The 25,161-nt window shown below is 33.7% G+C and overlaps 1 pseudogene; it reads left to right on the top strand.

Annotated features, from left to right (window-relative positions):
* Nucleotides 1–4,198: 4,198 nt before the first annotated feature.
* Nucleotides 4,199–20,850, top strand: LOC131875798 (cytochrome P450 711A1-like; annotated as a pseudogene).
* The last annotated feature ends 4,311 nt before the right edge of the window (nt 20,851–25,161 follow it).

Raw genomic sequence — 25,161 nt, 5'->3', positions numbered from 1 at the left:
TTGTTATTATTTACTGTTACTTTCTTCTATGGTTACTAGTTACTGAATTGCATTGTTAATAAGGTTAAAATTCATCATACTGATATAACACTGATTCACCCCCCCTCTCAGTGTTCTTTGGTGCAGGAGCACCTAGGACTTAGGCTAGTAGTCTTTTCTCAATTTTGTCTTATAATGACCCTAGCCAAGTTAGGTAGTGAATAAGGACTCTAGGAGGGTCTAAGAGTGAGTGTGATGAGTGAAATGTAAGCCTATTTTGAGTTAGTTCTTCTTAGGTTTGCATTTTGTGTATAAATAGTGGTTTGAGTAGGTAGTTGACCTTCTTGATGGTCAAAAGTGTCAAAAATTGGTATAGACATTAGGGAGGGTTAAATTAGTCTTAGAAATTATTGAAAAGTCATGAGTGATGACTTGGAATAGGTCTCATAGGTTGAGAAGGCCAAAAATGCAAAAAGTGCAAAGTTGCAAAAAGTTGTCATGACAACTTTTGTCCTAAATTGGTTAGCGATGGAGTTAGGGATGGCCCAATGCCCTAGAAGGACTCCACATGTAGGGAATACTATAAGAACCTCTCTTGCATGGTTACCAAGGTTGGAGTATTGTTTTTGTAAGACCAACATTCTGAAACTACTCATTTTCAGACTGTTTGTCATCATTTTGGTTTATTTACTCATTTTGTGAATACAAATGGATTGAATCCATTGATACAGTAATGGATTGAGTATCTTTGGAGTGTTTCAGAGCATTTTTTTGATTTCAAGAATTGTAGATAAGTTGTATTAGTGTTTACTTGGTTTTGTTTGCAAACAACCAGTTTTGGCTTGTATATAGCAGTTTTATGTAAAATGGTTGCCCCATGAATTCCATCCGTGCTACCATCACGGAATGTTGGGACATAGAGGGAAACCACTTGTAAAGTGTACATATGTAGGGACAAGTGTTGGAGATGAAAGTTAATATGACTGTCACCTTGTTCTAGGCGAGTCCAGGAGCAACCCGGCTAGAGGAGACAGGGTGAAATTGAAGTGCAAGGTGCAGGGGTGAATGCCAAACCACCATCTAACATTTTGGAGGGGTCCATGAAGTTAGTACAGAGTTTCCAATTCAAGGGGAAGCCTTGATAAAGTCATTTATTTCCCAAACACCAATTGGACCAGTCACTGCCGGTTAGAAGGCCTAGAAACCCTCAAAAACCCTCATTTTTGGTTTAGGGCATTGTACGGTGGAGTAAGGAACCTAAAACATAAAAATAAATTGAGGTTAGGTGTATATTTAAATAAAATCTAGACTTTCTATGGGGTCTTTTGGATAGTTTTCCCTCAAGCCCTAGAAAAATGGATTTTTGAGGCCTAATAGGGCTAATTCCTTGTAGCCCTTTTCTAGGAAAAATGGTGAAATTGGTAAGGAGGGAAATGATTGAAAACCTCAAATGGACCCAAAAGCTATTCAAAACATGTTAGAAGAAACCTCCACACCTCCACATCAAATCACAATAGTAGGAGGTCAGTTTGACAAGTTGAAGCCAAGACAACCATAATGAGCACATGGGAAGCATTGTGAATTGGTAGGGTTCCTAGCTTAAACACTTGAAGAAAACACCTTGAAATGGATAAGAGGCAAGCCCTAGAAGAGATTTAGAAGGAATTGGAGGTCCAAGAATGCAACTAGGCCTAGAGAGTTGGTGGAATTGAGCAACACCAACTAGGTGAAGTGGTAGCAAACTAGGTGAACCCCATCATTCTTGGATTCCAACAATTAGTATTAGAGCTTGGCGCCTTGGAATAAGTTTAACAGGTTGAGGAAGATCCTGAATTTGGAATCCATGGAGATGAGTATGGAGAAATGACTTGAAGTATAACTTGAGGACTATGATGCTAAAAGGATGAAGAACTTGCAGTTACAAGATCAATTGAACTCTACAAAAGAATCCATTCTTATCCTACAGGAGAGGCTTTCATTTGTTCAAACTAGAAGGATGGAACTTTTACAAAATCAGGATGATAAAGAAAAGGATGCTCTTAAAGAACAATGTCAGAAGTTGAGTCAGGAGAATGGTGTCATGAAAAATGAAATGCAAGCCCTAACTATGAGGATGTCTAAGTAGATTGAAGACCGGAAGAAGAATGAAGAAAACCTTGGTAGATCTCTGAAAGACAAATATGAGGAATGCATTAAGCTAATACATGAGAATGATATGTTGAGAACTGAATTGGTGCAATCCCAGAACAATGAGAAGGAGTTGGAAAGATTGATAACAACCCTAAGAGGAGATTTGAATACTGCTAATGAATACAAAGACAAGTTTAAGGCCAGTTCTGCAAAGCTTGATGATTTATTGAAGGATCAAAGGCACAAGAGAGACACTAGAGGTTTTGGATTTGAGCATGGAGAAAGCTCCGATACTGCAAATAAAGTTGAAGCAATCGATCAGAAGGAGAATCCACTTGTCAATCGGAATCAGAGAACACCGGTGAGGCAACCCAATGCACATAAATTCAATGGTAGATGCTTTGCTTGCAATCAATTTTGTCATATGGAAAGACATTGCAGAAATAAAGCAAATTAGGATAATAATTTTTTTCCCGGTCAATGTTCAAATTGTAAGAAGTATGGTCATAGGACAAAAAATTGTATAATGAATGTGAAATGTCATGCATGTGGAAAGTTTGGACACATGGCTAATCAATGCAAGTCAAGAAATGATCAAGGATACAGTAAAGCAATTCAGAAAAATAATGTCACTTGCTATGCATCCAACAAAATAGGACATATTGCTAAATTCTATAGAAGCAAGAACAATCCGATAGGAAATGATGAGAAAGGAAAACAAAAGGTTGATGATATCCAGAAGGAGCATGAGAAGAAATGGGTTAGGAGATCTAAATATCAACCGATAGAGATAATCAACTCAGTTACAAAACCGACAGAGTAGAATGTTCTTGCACCGATAGGAAACCCATCTGGTAACTAAGGTATTAGCCTTAAGGGGAGGCAAATTATTGATAGATCTTGCATTTCTCCCGATAGTGGTCTGAAAACATGTTTTAGACTTCAATGAAGTGAATTTGAAGGTTTTCCAGCACTTAGACAATGAATTTTGAATCCAGTATGATATGTTGACATGCATTAATGAAAATGAAAAATTAGGGTTTTCAAATAATAAAAAGGACATGTTGGTTCATTTTCGATCACACAACATTCAGAGCGAATTCAAGGCAATCAAAAGCATTTCAAGCGAATTCCAGAGCATTCACAACAGATTTTCAAAATCTTTCATTGACGAAGATTGTGAGGTATTTTATCAGTTTCCAAGCTATCTTTTGTTTGAAATGGCTTCTGGATCATCTTCTGCTCTGGTAGGTGTGGCTACACCTGTTGTTGTTGTTGTCATCAAAGACCGCCCTCGCTCGATTCTCAAGAAATGCCCTCAGATTGCAAAGGTCAACGATTTAGTAGACACATTTTCTAGGGTTCCAGAAGGAGTTTTGTATGTAAAAGATGTTTGTGCATATATCCACTACACTTTGGAGGATTTGGGCTTTGATGAGATCAAGAACATGTATATTGACACCTCGCTGAACCAGGATGGGTCAATGAAACCAAAATTCCAAATTCTAAAGGATTAGAGTTTTACTGACATTTTGGAGATGCTGACATTTGAAGATGAAATGATCTGGTATGCATTGAGCTAAGTCCATAGGGAATTCATATGGATAGACCGGCCCCACAAAATCACCAAGGAGGCTATTCGTGTGATCATCGGTTTACCCCAGACCAGTCTGACCCATGGAAAGGAGAAGATATCTAACAATGAAGTGGAGAAGTTAACTGGTGCCACATCTGACAACCGATCAAAGAGTGTCAACACTATTACGGACATAGTAGTTCAATTTGCAAGCATGATCATTGGTTACAAGGTAAAATAATCAAACTGGTTAAACTCTGTTTCCAGTTCATGCATTTACTGTGCACATAAAATGATCAAGGAGAATGAAAAAATAGATCTATGTCAATGGATGTGTGATGAGCTAATTATAAACCTGGAAAAGATTAAGGGTGAGAAAAGGGTATTTTCTAGTATGGGAACTTAGTTGTCTGCTTAATGCTTTTCTTTTTGAATGAGCTACCCGGGACTGGTAAGTCCCAATGGGAATTTGATATACCAGTAGAAAAAAAAATCAAAGATGCTATAAGGAATATGGGACAGGATAGGGACTCCATTATTTGGGGTTCTTTCAAATCATTCCAGAAAGCAATGAAGAAGAGAGAAAGGGTTCCAAAGCATATTGTAGATATAGATATAGCTCTTGAATCTGGTAGGGGTATTGAATTCATTCCTCCTCTTTTAGTTGCTGAATTGATAGATCAAATAACTAAAGATGGAATTTTGAGTAATATCTAGCATTATTATGTACATATGGATGATAAGGACCAAAAGGAGATAGATGAATAAGTTCTGTCGTATTTAGACATATATAAGAAGGCATTATTAGAGATTGCAAAACAAAGACCGATAGACTTGTACAATAAACTAGATGCTAGGAGATTATTTGTGGTAGAAGAAGATGGGCATATAAAGGTACAAGAATTGTTAATTGTTTGTGGTGCTATAACTAATGAAGAGATGCAACAGTGTTTAGATTTTGCAAATAAGACAATTTTCCAAAGTAAACATAGGAATGTGAGTCTTATGGTTGTTCGGGTTAATGAAATTGTTAAGGAGACCCATGAAGTATGGGTGAAATTGTTTATTGATAACCCTAAATTCTTTATATCATCAGAATCAGAAGTCCCTCCTAAGTCTGACACTCAAGACATCCCGATGGATGGCAAAGGGAAAGGTATATTGGGAATGGATACACTGGTTTTGGATCAGAAAATATCAGAGGATATTCCTTTGACTGAACCACTTGTACCTAATGTAGAGATACCGGTAGATAACATTGCAACTGTACATGATAAGCATGATACTCCATAACAAAACATTCCAGATATAGAGGTCATTAATGTAGATATTGAAAATAAATAGGTTGAGGACATTGAAGCTCCCACAATAAAAGTACATATAGAAGAGGTTAAGGTTGAGCAGGTAACTGCACCAAGTGGTGAAGCCACCGGTGTCAGTCAACAGGTTGGAGATACCGACATAGTTTTGGAGAGTCATTCATTGGTGGCACTTGACTCATCTGGTCAAGTCAATTTTGCACAGAAGAATATTGAGCAACTGAGCAGTTTTGAACTCATGTTTGTTGCAGCTAAGAAGTTAAGGAAGGAAGGGTTTGAAGATAAACAAGTCATTGAGAAAGCCATCCCTGTTTTGCAGCAGCTAGTCCTGGGTTATACCAATCTGATAGATAGTCCATCTAGTAAATTGAAAGGTTTGACAAAGCATATTTCCAAGAGTTTAAAACTCTTCAACATGTATCAAACTGACAATTGGTTGAGCGGTATACTGTAGCCCGGAAGGTCACTTGCGACAATATGATTTCATTTGACAAGGCTAAGTTAACTGAGGAACTATCTAAGATTGATGAGGCTCTAAATGAGTATAGCAATATATATAGGTCCTGTACTAACATCGACAAACACAACGGACCTTGAGTTGAAATTGAAGGTGGCAAAGGCTTGGCTAGAACATTTGGCTAATAATTTTGATGGTACTCAGTCACTGACCAACACCATTGATGGTCATATTTTGATAATAGAGTCTGATATTTCTGCATTGGAGAAGGACATCGATAAGTTAATTCGGCGAGAAAGGGAATTAATAAGTTTGGCGAGTCCCTGGTTGAACACTCTGTTACTTCATAAGAGGGAAAGTATAGTTTTGCATCCATTTTGGGCACATTGAAGACAGGTTGGGATACATACTTGGGATTTTTGAAGAGTGCTTACTCAGATATTTTCAAGTACATCTGATCTGGTAATCACATTTTGAGTTTATTCTTTCATTCTTTATTCTTTGCCTCGACCTTTTTCATTGATGTCAAAGGGGGATAGGTTGATGTGAAAAATGATTGGGACATAAGAAGTAACGTATAGCTCAGAGGGAGTAGTCTTCTAACAATTTTTGAGATCAGTTTTGGAGTTTTTGGCAGGAAACCGGAATAACACTTTAGCAATCCATTTTTCACATAAGTGTTGTCATCAATGCCAAAGGGGGAGATTGTTGGCATTTGACACTCATCCGGTTCAGTAGTGTTGTCATTGATGGCAACACACATCAGTTTTGGGTTGGACACATAACCGATACTCACCGGTATTCATGGTTCGGACACCGACATTCAAGATATTCAGCATTCAGTGAACCAACAAGTCAGGGACTTCGACAACCGATAGGAAAGGGAAATCGACTAATTAGGAATCGGTATACGAGGTCGACATTGGAGATTGATTTGATAGGTTTACACGACAACGATCAACGACAAGGTCATGAAGTTTAATAAATTTATTTTTGTTTAGGCAAACATGTAAATAACTTGTAATAACATTGTAAGCTGACATAAGGCATTTGTGTTTATATTTGGGAAAGGTATTTAAGTTAGTTTAGTTAGATTATTTTGGTGATACATGAACACATAGAAATGCAATTTTGTGCAAGCAATGTTGATCAACTGTATGCAAATATAACATTCTGCAGTTGGTCTTGAATATTGGTTTAGGGGTTTTGGAAGCAAAGAAAGTTACCAGTAAGGGAGAACACAATGGAAACCGGTACAAATAGTGATTTAACCGAAACTCATCTAGCATAGCAGATGCATTTTTTGGATTCAGAATTTTGTGTGTAACTCTATATTTGATGTTTGTAGTTAGTGATGAGTAGTGCGCTCTAGGCTGTTGGCCTTCCTGCATGTGCAGGCCCCTATTGTAATATTTATTCATTTGGCCAGTGGATAGATATTGTGGGTCACCAATCCCACTGTGGTTTTTCCTCTTTGAGATTTTCCACATATAAATCTCTGTGTTATGGTGTATTCTCTTGTGGTTACATTGTTATTATTTGTTGTTACTTTCTTCTATGGTTATCGGTTACTGAATTGCATTTTTAATAAGGTTAAAATTGATCATACTGGTAGAACACTGATTCACCCCCCCTCTCAATGTTCTTGGATTCCAACATATAATTAACCACTTAATTTTAAAAAATTTCTTGAAATTTAAAATATTGAATTTTGAAGGTATTTTCGATTTTAGAGGGATCAAAAATCGACAAAATCAACCAATTTTCTCGATTTAAACTATTAAATATAGTCATAACAGTCTCCCATTTTTTTTTAAAAAAGCCGGGGACCATGTTGAAAGTGCACACGGTCCGATCAACTTTTTTCAAAATTTTCAGGGATGAAAGTTACGATGATTTTAAAGCTAACCCCCCAAAATTGGTGGATTTTACGATCTCTAGATAGACGAAATTAAGGTTTGAATGTGAAAATAGGACCCTATTAGGGTTTTGAGAAAAAAGAGGAATTGAATTACAAATTTGAAATGGGTCAAACCTAATGGATAGGGACACCTTGAAAAATGTTTAGAAATATGAATTTGATTGAAATTGATTTAAATTTGCACAAAATCCAATTAAATTTGAAAATTAGGGTTTATGATGTAACCACTTAATTTTTGAAACTTTGAATTTTGAAAAAGGAGGGAAATTGAAAATTTGAATTTTAGGAAAGAGGATAAGTTTGAAAACAGTCACAAATCTGAAAATTAAATTGAAATTTGATTTTTGCACAAGTTCAAGATGATTTTTGAAAATTAGGGTTTTGACAATTAACCTCTTAATTTTGTGAAGATTTGCAAATTGAATAAGACAATGAAGAAATTGAATTTGACAAATTATGTAATTTTTCAAATCTAAGACAATAGCAAGCAATTTTTACAAATCACAAGTTCAATTTCAATTTTAAAAACTAGGGCTTTGAATGAATTAACCGCTAAGTTTGCAGAAAAATTAAACTTGTAAATAAAAAATATGCAATTATTTTCAAACTAAAGCACGCAAGACGTCAGGTTCACCAAAATGTGATGTGGGGAAAAGTGAATGATGAGGAGATCAAGAGGAAATTTTTTCTTCCCACAAAAGAGAGACGAAAGTTTCACTGTGTATTTTCCTTCAATCACCTTATCCACATCACATTTAAAAGAGGGGGGAATTCACTAGATCCAATCTCTTAGGAAAGAGATTGAATGCTGAATGAATTGATAATGGTGTGAAAATGACAAGCTAACCCCTCTTTTAGAATGGAAAATGATTGAATTATGTGTTTCAAGATTAAGTGAAAAAGTAGTAAAGAATTGATTATAACTTGAAATGGAAGCATGGGATGAAGCTGTACACCTGGATTTGGCTATAATATGTCGAGATGAAGCTGTGCTACAAATTTGAGGAAAAGTTGTCGAGATCGTGTTGAAAGTGTACACGGTCCTTCGAAAAATTTACAAAATGAAAAGGGTTTTTTCGCCTGTGTAAATGGAGTCCAAATCTGCAAGAATAGCTGCATACCTGCAACCTACACCCAGAAAAGAGAGGAAAAGGAGTTGGGATTGGGGGTTTGCCTTTAGGTCAAACCCCAGTTTTGGAATTAACCAAATGATGAAAGAAAGTACTTGCAACTAAATGTAAATGAAAGATCGAAATGTAATTCACCTCAAAGGAGGCTGTGGATAGAATTGTTTGTGTGGAATTCAATGTTGAAAGGGATCTCCTTTTCAATGGTTGAATCCTTGACTTGAATGCAACACCTAACCTTGAAGGGATACTTGAGATGCTCAATGCTTGAAAGGGATGCTTGAATGCTTGAATGCTCTTGAACGCTTTATTGCTTGAAATTGTAACTTATGAGGACTTGTTGTTCTTGCAAATGGGAGGGAAAATGCGACTTATATATTCATCAAATAGGGTTAATAGACTGATGTTTTGTCATAGGCCGACATAGGGGAAGTTTTCCCATTGTAATCACAAAGTTCAATGCACCGTTTGAATGAAGGGGCCCCAAGATAGGACAAGGACAGGGGTGCCACGCCCCTGTGCTAAGGGGGACAGGGGCACCACACCCCTGTCCTGCCCTTAACTTAGGATAGGAAGCAGGTTCAGGCAATGTAGAGGGCAGAAAAAGTGCAATTTTTGGGGATTGAGCAAGTCTCAGGTCTTTGATGAGGCTTGGGGATTCGATTTGCCAATGTGAAGACCCTAATGTGGTCGAAAATTTCAAGGGTCTCAATTTTATGACACTACAATAACCATATGATGGCATTGTATTCAAGGTCCGACATTAAATGGTAGAAAATAAAATGATTTTGTTCATCTTTCTACCCAAGACTTATTTACTCAGCTTTGGGTATAAATGGAATGATAAATATTATAATTTGAAGTTTTATGTAATCTATTACCTTTTTAGTCCTCTTCTCTTTGGATTTTTTTTATTGCTTGTGTTGAGAAGAAACTATAATAGTAGATATCCCAACCACTCTCTCTTGTTATGAAAATTTATCTTTGTTCAAGCATAAATATCAAAATGCATGTTTATCACTCTTCTTCATGGGATCCTTGTAAGGACTCCTACGAGAATCTTAATAATATTTTAGATAATTTTGTAAGGGCTTTTTTTAAGCAAGGAAAGGGCTTTCACAAAGTCACCAAGGAATTGTATTCTCTCCCCCATTTCTCTTGAGTTTTTGGTCCTATTGATGCCCATAGAATTATAATGTAAGTTTGTTTATGTCTCTAATGAGAACTATTTCTCATCTAAACAAAGATTATTAAGAAGTTGTGATTAAGGGGTGGAAGCCAATTCATGATAGCTAGGGCCTCCTAGATTGTTAATGGAACCCCCTTCAATGTAGCTTGCCTTCTCTTCTTCATGATTTAATAACTATGTTGTAGTTTAGAAATTTGACCTCTTTTATATATCTACTTCCATTTGAGGATTTTCCTTCCCTAAAAAAATTAGGGTCTAATTTGTTTCCACTCACTATTTTTGTGAAAACATATATTATATCTCATTAAGTAGTATAATAGACACTCATTCATACAATGCAATTTTTTTACATTCATTTCTATGATATCCCAATCTTGAAATATAATCATTTGATCATGCTTTTATCAAGAAAGATCCAAAATTAAAAGGTAAAATAATTCAAATTTCCTTTGAAATTAAGAAATAAATATAATCAAATCTATCCTAGTGATGTTAATCACCTAGCAATATTTCTAAAATTCATAAGCATATTTGAAGCTTGTATATCATCACGATTCTCTTAAATACTCCAATTTTTAGATGAGAGAAAACTTTTGATAGATGTAAAATATCATTTCCTAGCAATCCACTTTCAAATAATTCACATAAGAGAACCTAGAATCGTCATAATAAGAATTTATAGTTATAAAATAGGTTTATAACTTTCAATTTAGTTCCAAGTTCATGAGGTCAACCAAACATCCAAAAAGAAATATTTTTATTATGATCCACATACATGACTACTTAAACATCTAATTTTTTTAACCAATCGACTTCATTATCTTCATCAATGAATAGTCAATCTTCGATCATAAAATCAATAATATCATATTCCATTAATTACTATTTTGTTATATGATTATATTTATGACTTTATATTTAATATTAATTGATTTCTTCTATATCATTCCATCATACACCCTCACCATGACAACAAAAATTTAATTCCTTAAAATAATTTATACTTTAATATGGCTAGTTAACTTGAGAACTTATTCTGAGTAAATATAACATTGCCAATACAAACAATATGAAAGAGCGGATATAAATTGTTCACAAATTTAGCCTAAAAGTTCTCTCAATCATCTAAGGAAAGTACAAAATTTGAAGTAAACTTAACCTCAAAACCGCCTCTCAATCACAAAAATTTAAATACAAGTCTTACTAAATTCAAGAGTAATTATGCATTCCAAGCATAAACACCAGATTCCTCTTTGCTTTAACCTGTAACGGAATACAATAAGGGTTAATCGTGTGATTGAATTATGTACAATTCATCCATTAAAACCCTGGCTGCATGCAAATACAAAAGCAAAGCTTACAATGTTAGAATGTGTTCTAGAGTGCTTTCATTAGATTAAATAATTTGAAAGCATCCGTGCGAAATCCATTTTGTGCATATCCTGCAATCAGTGAATTCCACGGAATGACATATCTGACGTGTTCTATCAAACAGTTGACGCGCTTCGCCTATGCTTCCAGATTTTGCAAACATGTATACGATTAAGCTTTCAAATAGAAAATCTAGAAAAAAAAACCGTTCTCTTAAGCTTTGATAGATGTCCATACCCTGGTACAGGCAGTGAGATGCTGGTGAAGGTTGCAGACCGTGGCTTTACACCTGCCAATTGCATTTGCTTGAAAGTTTCTGAAACCCTTTCAACAAATCCATTTGGCTTATATCTTGATGTATCGCAACACCATGATCAGAAGCTCCTTTTGTAGCACGCACTGGAAGTGCACTGTCAAATGTAAACTGCAACTGGGCCTCGAGAAGTACTGCGAGCGGGAAGAGTTTGGATTTCATTTGGTTTATGCGCGCGATAACGGGACTGCCCATGGAAACGGAAAACGGGGCAGGGCGTAGATGATTGAATGGACCCCACAAGAGCCACCTAAGCAGTCTGCCAGCTTAGTGTGAGCTCTTTAAGCCTGAAATCTAATAAATGATAAGTGAAACATTAAGTGAAATCTAATAAATGATAAGTGAAACATTAGCGATTAATGGTATATCAGATTTTGATGATTTTCTTTTTGTTGTCTTTGTATGCAATTCAAATGCATTTGGCTATTGTTTTGGCAAACACCGTGGGATTGTTATACACTCAAGGGTCAAAAAGTGGTCATTTAGAGTTGGTGTTTCATACATATTCTCCATTGGCCACCATAAAATTTGCACAACTGATTCAATACTTATGCACAAATGCCCACAATAAAGTTGCACAATTAGTCTAATTATCAACTTCTCTTTTGAGTGAGTATACCAATAGATGGTTATTGATCCATTAGATGATTTTTTGGTGGACTTTACAAATTTGCACAACTGATTCGACACTTATGCACAAATGCCCACTATTCATACCGATAGAGTTGCACAATTAGTCTAATTATAACTTTTCTTTTGAGTGAGTATACTAATAGATGATTATTGGTCCATTAGATAATTTTTTGGTGGATTTTTGATTAGTGAAATATAATAAACAATAAGTGAAACATAAGAGATAAATGTTATATCATTTTTTGGTGATTTTCTTTATGTTGTCTTCGTATGCAACTCAAGTGCTTATGGCTCTTGTTTTGGCTTTGGGTAGTTATGACAATAAAGAGGGGTGAAAATCTATTCAAAACAAAAGAAGTACATCAAAAGAAGGCCAACCGCCCCAGCCACAAGAAGACTACAAAGATCTATTGTGATCCACAAGTTGATCCAACCTCTGAGCCAACTCTGGAGATAGTTGTCCCCTATCCCCAATAGACCAACCCTCCATAAAGTCAGATGCCCATTTGGAAAGACAATCAACCACCCCATTCCATTCCTTGAGAATGTGAATGAAAGTGATTGACTCAAAAATGTTACAAAACAAAAGAATCTGTGGAATAATAATTTGAAGCTGCCAACTAACACTATCAAAGTTCCGCTGATTCAATGAACGCTATGGGATTGTTATACACTCAAGGGCAAAAAAATGCTCATTTTGAGTTGATGTCTCATGCATATTCTCCATTGGCCACCATAAAATTTGCACAACTGATTCAATACTTATGCACAAATGTTCTAATAATCGCTATTGATACCAATAAAGCTGCACAATTCATTTAATAATTAAGGATACCAATAAAGATACACTGAGAGGAGGAAATGTAGAGGTGGATATTTTTCTAAATGTAGAGGTGGATACTTTGTCCAAATGGGAGAGATCTACAAGTCATTTAAAGGGAGAAAAATATTTTTAAAATGACTATATTATTTTGATGAATTTAGAGAGCTTTATATATCTTATAAGGAAGGATGAAAACAATCCTTGGTTATCAAGTTATATAATAAATAAATCTTCTCATATATATCATATAAGGGAAGAATCGATATCCTTCACTTGTCCATAATTTTAGAGATTGACTTGAAAGGAATTATATGCTAGGGTGTAGAAGGGGAAATTTCTAAATGTCTGAGTTGACCTTTAATAGTTTTGGATCTACACAAAAAAATCCCCTCTTATATGTTAGCTAGAGGTACTTGCAAAATATAATATTAGTCTACCTCAAACTCTAGTCTCAAGCCTAATCTACATTTCTGCAACTTTGTACTTTTCAATTCTGTTATTCAAATTTTAAGTGTAAAATGGCTTTTCTCTTTAAATCTACACATATACTTGTAATATACAAAACAATATCAACAGTTGATTAATAATGAATGTTATAAAAGTCACAACAAGAAACCGTATAAACAAATCCTTTGGAAAACCCAAAAGCGATCAAAATATGAAGATACTTCACACTACCTTTTGTGAGGAATCTAAAAATCGAAGTATAGATTTGTGAAATATAGTGGATTGGGTTTACAAGACCTTGAGATCTTTAATTCTACAACGTCTTATTTATTAGCCGATAGGCTATTTAACGTGGGCTTTGCCCACCGGAATTGTCTCACGCTTAGCCGGTCACCGTCTAAGAGTTTTCCGTTCCAGGCATTCACTCGCACGAGAAGGCAACACCGCCTTGCATGAAGCAATCATCGGAGGACATTATACCGGTTGAGATCATCAATCAAGTGGGGGAGACCGTGCTGTTCAATATTGAGCTTCTATAAATATTAAAGTGTTTGTAGGAACCACATGTCGGGAATTCACACTGGGATTTTCTGCCGGTGCCGATTTCCCATGATTTTCTGCTGTTACGATTTTTCCTTTATGAGAAAAAATTTAAAAAGCACGTTTCTTTGAATTTGTGTTAGCAGGTAAAAGAAATAGCTTCGTGAATAATTTATTTTTTAAATAAATAATATTTAATAATAAATATCTTTAAACATTCTACTCAGTTTGTATATAAAAAAATATATGAAAAATTTTTAAATGTAAATTTCATTAATAAAAAATAATTTCAATATCTAAATATGTATTTATTATCAAATATTAATATTTTTTTATTATTTACTATTATATTCATTAATCAAATATTATTGTATTATGATTTTAGAAATAAAAAAATTCATTCTACTCATCTTATTTAAAAAAACAATTATCTATTTAAGAGATAATTTATTTTCTTGAAAACATTAATTACAATGCTGGTCAATATTCTAAAAACTAAATTCATGAATCCTCTAAGATATTGTGGAAGTTATTTTTTTAAATGTAGAAATAGATGAAATTTTGTAAGTTTATTTTTTATTTTCCCGATTTTAAGAGTAATAGGTTTAATATCAAGCAGATGATGATTTTAATATTTCCATAGTGAATAATTTATTATTAAGTAAATAATATTTAATAATAAAAATCTTTAAACATTCTATTCCATTGTTTACAAAAATTATATGAAATATTTTTCAATTTAAATTTTATCAATAAAATATATTTTACATATCTAAATTTGTATTTATTATCAAATATTAATATTATGTTTATTATGTATTATATTCATTAATCAAATATTATTGTTTATTATGATTCTGAAAATTAAATTCTTTAATGGCTGTGTTTTTTAATTTTGGTTTCAGTATATGATCTCTACGGATTATTTATCATTATTCAATTTAAAAATATAATAATTTATTTGGATGAATTAAAAATATTGTAATCATACTTTTTAATTTTTATAAATGAGAAGATATACATGTAGTGGAGAATAGACATTACCATTTAATTTATATAAATGAGAAGATAATAATTTATGATTTTTTATGAATTGTTTCAAAGTTTATATTAACTTTTTTTAAGATTTAAGATTGCTTAATTCATAATATTAATCTATTATTTTATTCATAAGTTTTCCTTATGGTGTGCCTCTAAGGGTGCAACCTTATTTGAGATCATTATAATAGCAAATGTATAAAATGAAGTATTGGAACTATTTTATTAACCCTTGTTTTTGCACTGAAAAGATAAATGATAAATCTTTTATCTTAAATCCAATTCATATTGATGATAGATAGTTTTAAAATTATTAGCAATAGTTAAATTTGATAGATATTATACTTGCTATACCGTTTAGTTTTGTCATACAGTTTAGTTTTTAATAATTATAAATATAAAAAATAATAAATTATTACAATTGTTTTTTTTTTCAATTTATTAAGTTGTTATTTTTCTATAATATATATCTACTACATGGTAATAGGGCAAATGAAGATCCAGATATAATTACAATTTTGAGCAATTTATTTGAAAAACCACCAACCCCTTCATGAACACAATATGTAATAAACTATTACAATTTTTTTTTCAATTTACTAGACAATTATTTTTATATAATATATATCTACTACAAGCTAACATGACATGGCTGGATCAAATATCGAGATATAATTACAATAAAGTATTTGAGATATAATTACAATATTGAATTTGGATTATTTATAGTTGCTTAAATGGTAGTGAACTAAAGAGGTGCAGATAACCATTAGGTCATCCCAAATTCAACAAAGATAAGGATAAATTATATCGGAGGCATCACCAATAAAAATATTTTTTAGTTGGATAAAAATATTTTCTAGTCTGGAAAACTGGCACAAGACACATTTACAATGGGAAATCCTCGTCATAAATAACCTATTGAGTAATTAAAATATTGATCGACCCCTTACCATTTATCTGATTGATCATATATCAACCTGTTAGATAAAACAACTGTAGAAAAGTGTTCAAAAATTCCTTACTTCCATTTTCAAACTTTAACATTATATTGTTTTGCATGCCTCAACTTCTCAAATTGTCTATCCAGTAATCATAATGCACTTTTGATCTTATTTATTAATTAAATAAAAAGAAATGTGCTCTAATTTTAAAATTATTTAATAAATGTGATCAAAAATGAATAAAGGTGCATTTCGGTTGCTAGATAGACATTGTCATTGGAAGGACGGATTTTCACTTTTATTTTCCTTTTATAGTTGGCCCAAGTCAACATTTACCTGCAATGAAATACTCATATTTTACTTTACTTTTCATATCGAATTCGAAAATTTTCTTAGGCTTTTTTTTTAGCCTATTTTAGATTCACTTTAGGTTCATTAAAATGTATGAAAATTAAATACAAATTATTTTAATTTATAGTCTAATTAATTGATATAATATAATAAATAGTACTAGACTTTAATTAATTCTTGAAGTTATAAATACAATCGAAATTAGGACATGGATTTTTTTGATAATTATAAACAAAATATTTTCATCGATTTAGTTATTTTTAGAATAAATTAATTTCTATCAGTTTGGTCAACATAAATTTCCACTTACCATTGCAGGATCAACATTCATAAAAAAATTCAATCAATTGTTCAAATGTTTTCCCTTTAAATAGGAAATATAGATTGTGATCCTTATTTGTTTCATGTGTATTTTTCTATTGATGAATTAAAATTTATGAAAATTAGAAAGTAATTAGCTTATTTGAAAATGAAGGGAAGAGATAGCATGGATGATCACATTGTGAAGTTGAAGAATTTGAGAATCAACTAGCAATGATGAAGATGAAATGTGAAGATTATAAAATTCTAGATATTTTTTTGTATTGAAAGTCTTCTAGATTAGTATCATAATTTTATATATACACCTTAGAACCTTATTTTAATTTTATTATAGAGTAATATTAATATGGCTTAAGGTTAAATTTTGGTTTAAGGTTATTGAATTATATTATATTATAATTTTAATGTAATGTAATACAATAGAGTATCACTTAGGGTTAAGCTTAGATTCAAAGTTAGGTTTGTAGTAGGGATAAAGTTATATAATAGAATATAATATACATTAAATTAAGGATCAATTAGAAATACGATTAGGTTTAAGGTTAGGTTAGGGTTCAATGTAATGTAATATAACATTTAGGGTTCAACTTTCCATTCAAAGTTAGGTTTGTAGTAGGGATAAGGTTATATATGGTTAGGGTTAGGCTAGATTAGGATTAGGGTCCACATTGTTTGATAAAGATTACAATTAATTTGATGTTGACAATTACAATTAAGGTTAGACAAAGTTATAATTTAGTAGGGTTGAATTATTTGGATTTAATCTAAAAATCTTTTATTTTAAAAAAGTTAGTATTTAATTTTTCAATCACATCAAAACATAAATTAATAATATTATTGTTTATGTTAAGATTAATGTGATGCCATTTATTATATAAAGATAAAAATATAACAATAAAATAATATTAAAAACATATAATAATTTATAATCTAAATATTATTAATTTATGTTTTAATAATTTTATAATCTATTTTTTGTATATTTTACTTTTATAATGTAATATATCACGGGCAATAGTCTTTTATTGATTAAAAAAAAAAAGAAAATATAATAATTTATGCAGAAATCAAATCTAATGAATGACAAGGTCAAAGCGTGATGTCATTTATTAATATAAAAATATATATATTAATAAAATAATGATAATTATGATGATGATAATATAATATAATAATTTATGTAGAAATCAAGTCTAATGAATTAGAAGGTCAAACTTATTTATTTATTTGTTTGTTTACATCGCATTGGATTCCATTCTGAATAATGGACAGATGCTTCCTCAGGTTCGTCCAAAAAAAACTGAATTGCACGTTCAATAAATTTCTGAGAATTACTGTCTTGTATTATGCCAGCCAGTTCGAGTTTCATAAGTTATCTGAACATGGCTACTAGTATTGATTCAGCAAACAGCATTCTCACAGAGACATTTCTGTGGTTGGGAAATTCATCATGGACTAGTGTGCTTTTAATCTGTTTTGCAGGGGCCATTACAGGACTGTATGTTTATTCAAGAATACCCACATGGAAATTGCCTAACCTTCCCAGTCCCCCTGAATCATGGCTGTTCGGCCATTTGCCTCTCTTTGCCAAGGAAGGGACTGATGTTTTTATTGACCTGGCTCGCAAATATGGTCCAATTTACAGGTCAACTCCTTTCTTCACACCAAGAAACGTTTCAGTCATGTCTAGATTTTTTAGACGTTTCTGGTTTAAGGAGAAGGTACTTTTTTTCATAAGGAGATATATGAAAAAAGCTTTGTCTGCTGACACTGCATTTGTGTGATTCTGTATGAAATTGCAGGTTCAACTTTGGAAGGCAGCCATTAGTGATAGTGGCAGATGCCGACTTGTGCAGACAGGTGGGAGTTAAGAAATTCAAATCTTTTCCAAATAGAAGTATTCCGATGTCCATGTCTGCTTCTCCTCTCCACCTCATGGGACTCTCTATGACCAAGTATGGATTCAAACTAGCATTCTTTTCTTTTCTTTTATGAGATTTTTAAGGAATACTTACAGTTAATTTCTTATATCATAATTTCTTAAATGGTATATCAGATTTTGTCGATTTTCTTTTTTGTTGTATCTGTATGTCACTAAATGCTTATAGCTGTTGTTTTGGCTTTGGGTAGTTATTACAAATGCTGTAAGATTGTTATACACTTAAGGATTAAAAAATGGTCTTTTGAGTTGATGTATTGCACAACTGATCCGATACTTATGTACAAATGTCCACTAATATTGATACCAATAAAGTTGCATGATTAGTCTAATTATTAACTTTTCTTTTAAGTGAGTATACCAATGGATGATTATTGATCTATTAGATGATTTTTTGATGAACTTTACAAATTTGCACAACTGATCCGATACTTATGCACAAATGCTCACTATTGATACCAATAAAGTTGTATAATTAGTCTAATTATTAACTTTTCTTTTGAGTGAGTATACCAATGGATGATTATTGATCCATTAGATGATTTTTTGGTGGACTTTACAAATTTGCACAACTGATCCGATATTTTTGCACAAATGCCCACTATTGAAACCAAAATGGTTGCACAATTAGTCTAATTATTAACTTTTCTTTTGAGTGAGTATACCAATAGATGGTTATTGATCCATTACAAAACTTTAGTGGACTTTGGATTAGTGAAATCTAATAAACGATAAATGGTATATCAGATTTTGATGATTTTATTTTTGTTGTCTTCGTATGCAATTCGAGTACTTATGACTATTGTTTTGACTTTGGGTACTTATGACGAACGTTGTGGGATTGTTATACACTCAAGGGTCAAAAAGTGGTCATTTTGAGTTGATGTCTCATACACATTCTCCATTGACCATCATAAAATTTTCACAACTGATTCAATACGTATGTACAAATGTCCTAATAATCACTATTGATATCAATAAAGTTGCACAATTAGTTTAAAAATTAACCTTTTTTTGAGTGAGTATACCAATGGATGACTATTGATCCACATTTTAATAGATTTTTTATTTGGTGAAATCCAATGAAGATAATTGAAACTTAAGCGATAACTGAACGATTTTCTTATCTTTTCCCTTCCTCTTCCTCTGTGTCTGTTCAGGAACCCAAGATGGTCATCAATGCGTGGGGCGATACAAGCTCTGTACCAACCGAGCCATATAGCGAGTCAATTGCCTCTGATGGAACGCACAATCTGCATCGTCAAAGACTATCTCTCCACCAAAGACGAAAAAGAAGACATAAACTTCTCAAATCTCCTGGGGAAGGTCTCTTCAGACATCATTGGGGAGGTAGCGTTTGGCGAGAAGTTCAATCTCACACCATCCAAAACGCCACATTTAGTCGAATTCCAAGTCACTGAGTTTGTCAAGGAGCTGGTTTTCTCCACTTCTCTGAGACTGGACCTAAGTGGCACCTTCTCTACAATCGTGGGATTCCTCTTCCCAATTTTACAGAAGCCCGTTCGAGAAATCCTCGCTCGCATCCCAGGCACACGTGAATGGAAGGACGAACAGATTAACAGTGAGCTTATACACAGATTGAATGGCATGGTGGCCAAGAGAAGTATGGATTTGGGGTTGAAATCCAGAAAGGATTTTCTTTCCTCAGTGCTGAATGCGAGGGAGTCGAGTAAAGATAACAGAGATTTGTTTACCCCAGACTATATAAACGCTCTCGCTTATGAGCATGTCTTGGCGGGCTCAACTACAATTGCGTTGACAATATCTTTGGTGTTATATCTTATTTCTGCACACCCCAATGTCGAGGAAAAATTGCTTGAAGAAATCGGCCCACAGGCAGAAATCCCACTGCTGATGATCTTGACAAATTTCCTTATCTTATTCAGGTAAAATCACCACCTAAACTGTGTTGTGTTTAAATTACTTGAGAATATTCAATTCATTTATTTTACTATATAATGTAGGCAATAAAGGAGGCTATGCGTTACTATATGGTGTCTCCTTTAGTTGTAAGAGAGGCTGTTGAAGATGTTGAGATAGGAGGGTACCTATTTCCAAAGGGAACATGGGTATGGTTGGCCTTAAATGTATCAGCAAATGATCCTATCTATTTTTCAGAACCTCGAAAATTTAAGCCTGAGAGATTTGATCCTGAATGTGAAGAAGAAAAGAAGAGGCACCCCTATGCCATCCTCCCTTTTGGGATTGGACCTCGTGTTTGCATTGGAATGAGATTTTCATTACAAGAGATTAAACTAGTAATGATTCATCTATATCAAATGTTTACATTTGAGCATTCTCCATTGATGGAGAATCCCTTAGAATTCCAATATGGAATCATAGTTTCTACCAAGCATGGAGTCAAGCTTCGAGTTCACAAAAGGAGTCATCACAAGACAAATTTTCAATGAAAAGCAATACAAATTTTACTATTAGTAAGTATAGTGCCTTTGTGCATCACCAGTAAGTTGTAGAGATTATTGTTCTCTTTTGATTGTTTTTCTCCAAGAGGTTAGTGAGTTCCCTCAACTCCCCCTTATGTTTTGTGTTGTGCTATTTGATATTGAAAGAGCCTCCTAGCTCAAGGTTGGACTTGCTAGGAAGTCCTAAGATTGGGAGCGAGCTATCCTTGGTCATGTGAGGTTTGAATTCCCTTTTATGTGTAGATCTAAAATGTATATTGAATATGAACTTCATGGATGAGGCTTGCTATGTAATATATTCTATCTTTTAAACCTATTGTGAATTAGCTCATAATATAAAAGCTTAGAGTTGAGATTATTAATTTTGTCATAATTAAGGCATGTAAAAGATACTATTACCTCGATACTTGAATAAGTACATAGAAATGGTATATGAAAGGTGTCAAAAGTGACCACTCCTTTTTAAATCCATTAAACTCGAACTTGGATGAGTAACTTGGGATGTATGCACTTAAAATTTAAATGTACAGAAAGAAAAAGAATTGTACTGCTACGAATCTAGTTTTTAAACTATTAAAGTTAAAAAAAAGAGGTACAATTTATAGGGTGAAATGTTGTGTAAATACAAAATTGTTTTGGGTTTCTTAGTAAACTATTATGGTGTCTGTTTTGCACTTCACTATTTTTTCTATTGCATTTAGTATGTTTAAAAAATGATTGAGAGAAATATTGTTAAGAGTGAGTTCTTGAAATTGTGTATTTTTTTATAGATTTTTATTGAATATTTTCAAAATTTAATAAATAGGCCAAAAGTTATAGAGAAAAATCTAACAAATGTATTTGAGGAAAATATAAACAACCAAAACAACAGATCAAATGTATAACTTTTCTCTATAACAAATGTATAGAGAATATAAAATAGGTATAGCATTGAAAGCCCAACAAGATAGAACAAAAAAAAAATAGGAACTACTCCAAAAGACAGGAGGTAACCCATACAAATCAAACTAGGGATAGAACTTGACTTCTCAACAATGAGGAGAGAGCCACAACCATAAAATAAAGTCTGCCCTGAAAGACAACAGGTAACCCATCCTAAGACAGGGCCATAAAAACCAGCCCAAGCATCCCACAACAAGGGCCCTCAAGATTTACAACTAGCCTTATGGGAATGAAGATTCATTTGGAAAGAAGGCTTGGATGTCTTTGAATGTTTCCCCTTTACTGCAATCCAACCCTCTTCAACTCTAGCAGCCGTTGCAGACCAATCCAAAGAGCCCAACATCGATCTATCTAGATTGGAGGAAGGAGCGAGAGGAGAGGGAGCTACAATCGTCGCATGTATACATGGCCACCATCAGTAGATGGGGTAGGAGAAGTAACAACACCCTGTGAAGCTGTTAGTGGGGTAAGAGACAACAAACCTTTATCAACAAAAGAGACAACAACATCTTGTAATCCATCATTTTTATTCACCGAGCCATCCTCAATGGCTTCCGAAGAAACATTCTTCGTCGATAAGGAGTTCGCACCAACCATCAAAACCCTAACATCCAACGAATCATTAGAAGAGTCCAGAGATTTCTTAACCGTATAATGCAGGTAAGAGGCCCAAGATTTTTCTTCTCAAGCCCACAATTCCCAGCCACATGACCAGTTTTAAAGCATTTTCGACCCCTGAACGAAATACCTTCATAACCCATTTCAACCAACCTGGGTGAATTCATAGGAGCATCTATTGGATTGGATCAATTTTAATAGTGAGATATCTACCCTAGTTGGGTGCAAGTGAAATCACATAGGTTTCATACCTAGATTGATGATTGGAGTTTTACAGATTTTGAAGTCTCCTAATCAAGACAAAATTGTAATAGTATTGTGGAAGAGTAAATATTTGTCAAGAAACAACATGTGGATACCACATTTTAATCGATTGGATGGATTTAGTTGGTGTGGAGGGGAAAAGGCGAGACCGGATGACTAGGACCTAATCCAACTTTAGCCAACACATTGGGAATACGAAAGAGCCCAGGGAGATAGCTAACTTTGGCTACTTCTTGTGAGAAAGAGAGTGCCAAGGATTATCTCTTAGGGTTTCTATTCCTCTTGTTGAGTATGAAGATAAAATGTGAAAGATTGATCAACTAGACTAGGAGATGAACAATGAAGTATATATGAACTGAAATTGCACAACTTGCAGATCTGGAACTGAGATACTGAAAAAAGAGAAGGGGGAGGAAGCTTAATGTGCAACTAATTCTACAAGATGGATCAAACTGACTAGGACCAGGGCACCACGCCTCTATCCTTGATGATCGGATAGAGAGCTGCAATTGAAGGGCCGAAATCCTGAGTTTGCACCTTGTCAAAAATCACTGAATTTGAGGGGGACCACTATGCCACCCTTGTCATAGGCAAGACCAGGGTGCCACGCCCCTATCCTAGGCAAGACCAAGGTGCCACGCCCCTGCCCCTGATGGATTAGGGCAGATCTAAAGCTTTTGGGTTGACCTTGTTTCTTCTACAACTCTATAAATCCTCTGGGCTACCTGTTTCTACACTGTAGCTGAAAAGAGAGAGTTTGGGTGGTTATATAGGGTTTTTCCTTAGTCAAACCCCTATTTTGTTTATTTCCACCTCCACAGATAACCGATAATGTACTAAAAATGTGTGTGCTAGAACCTTGTGTGCATGCAAGATCCTAAATGATAAGAAACTAGAGCTACCCTATGGTTTGGAGAGTAAACCCTAAATGTATGTAAATGTAAATGTAAATGACAATGCTCAAAATCAAATGTGCTAAATGATCTAAAGCATGAATGTAAATGTGTAAATAAGTGTAAAGAAGCTCATACAAAGACAAGAAAATAACATGAAATCATACCAATCCCCAAGGGAGAGATATTTGCCACTAGATCTCCTATTACTCTTCAATGTCTTCAAGGCTCATAATTAATGATGAATGCTTGATAAAATGTTGTTGAATGTTGTTTAAGACTCCACATAGTCTTCTCTTTCACTACATAGAAGGCTCCTTCAAAATTGCTCCAACTTGATTGCTTGCTTCTTAGTTTTCTTCTTAGTTTTTCCTTAGGCCTTCAAATGAAGAAAGAGAGCTCTTATGTATGAAACCCTAGATCTTAATTTAATATTTAGGCCGACTTAGAGATTGAATTTCCCACCAATTTCTTGGGGTTAAGCGTTATAATATCATAGAATTATGCTCCCAAAATTTCGAGAAAAAAGCTGGTGACCGTGTGCAAAGTGCACATGGTCCGACCAATTTTTCACCAAATTTTCAGGGCTGTTAGATATGATGATATTAGAGCAAATCCCAAAGTTACAGCTGATTTCAAAATGTTTTGATATGTGGAATCGAGCCTTAAAGGTTGAAATAAGACATAATTAGGGTTTATGATTTAATGATTTATTGGAGGAATAAAATAAAAAGGGGCACACTTAGGGTAAAGGGCCCAATTTTATGATGTATGAAGTGATGAAATATGAATTTAGATTTAATTAATTAATTAATTAAATACTTAAAAGGGAAATTAAAATGCAAGATGCAAACACACTAAGGCGAATGCTAACAATTTATGACGCTATATTCAGAGTCCACTTTAGGGGTCATATGACACTATGTGCATTTGCAAGCTAAAGTAGAGAAAAGTAAACATTCATGAAAAAAGGATATATCCACAAGGTGTCAGATGAAGCCCCTAGTGACATCTGCAATACATAGCTAGGAACGACACTCTACAAAAGCACATGGTAGATAATCACAAAATCACCTAAATGATTACTAAGGTAGGTGATGAAAATTCAAGGGTAGCTTTATGCCCCCCCTATTTTGGCTTGCTAATTTTAGTGAGTTGAAACAGGGTATCATGTTTACCATATCGCATTGTGAAAGAAGATTGATGACAAATGCTCACAAGAAGATTTGATACAAGATCAAAAACTAATGGAGAATCATTTGGTAAGAAAGAGGACTAAACCTCAATTCCAACACATCAAAGAGTATGAGGATTTGAGAGATCTCTAACACAAGATGAAATATTTAAATGGAAACCAATGCAAGAGATATAATCCAAAAATGCAGCTCCATAAAGGAAATTGGAAAATAATGGAGGATTGAAATGACATCAAAGAGAGATTATTTATAATAACACTCTTCTAGAGAAGGCAAGAGATCCTCATCAAGGACATGCACGTTCACAAAATAGAAGGGTTTATTATAGAAGATACTACTCAATGAAGAAAATAAATTGATGAATGATCAAAGACTTCCAACACCAA

This window comes from Cryptomeria japonica, chromosome 5 (genome assembly GCF_030272615.1).
Source record: "Cryptomeria japonica chromosome 5, Sugi_1.0, whole genome shotgun sequence".
NCBI lineage: Eukaryota > Viridiplantae > Streptophyta > Pinopsida > Cupressales > Cupressaceae > Cryptomeria > Cryptomeria japonica.
Note: the sequence above shows the minus strand (reverse complement) of the source record. Positions and strands in the feature narration are given on the sequence as shown.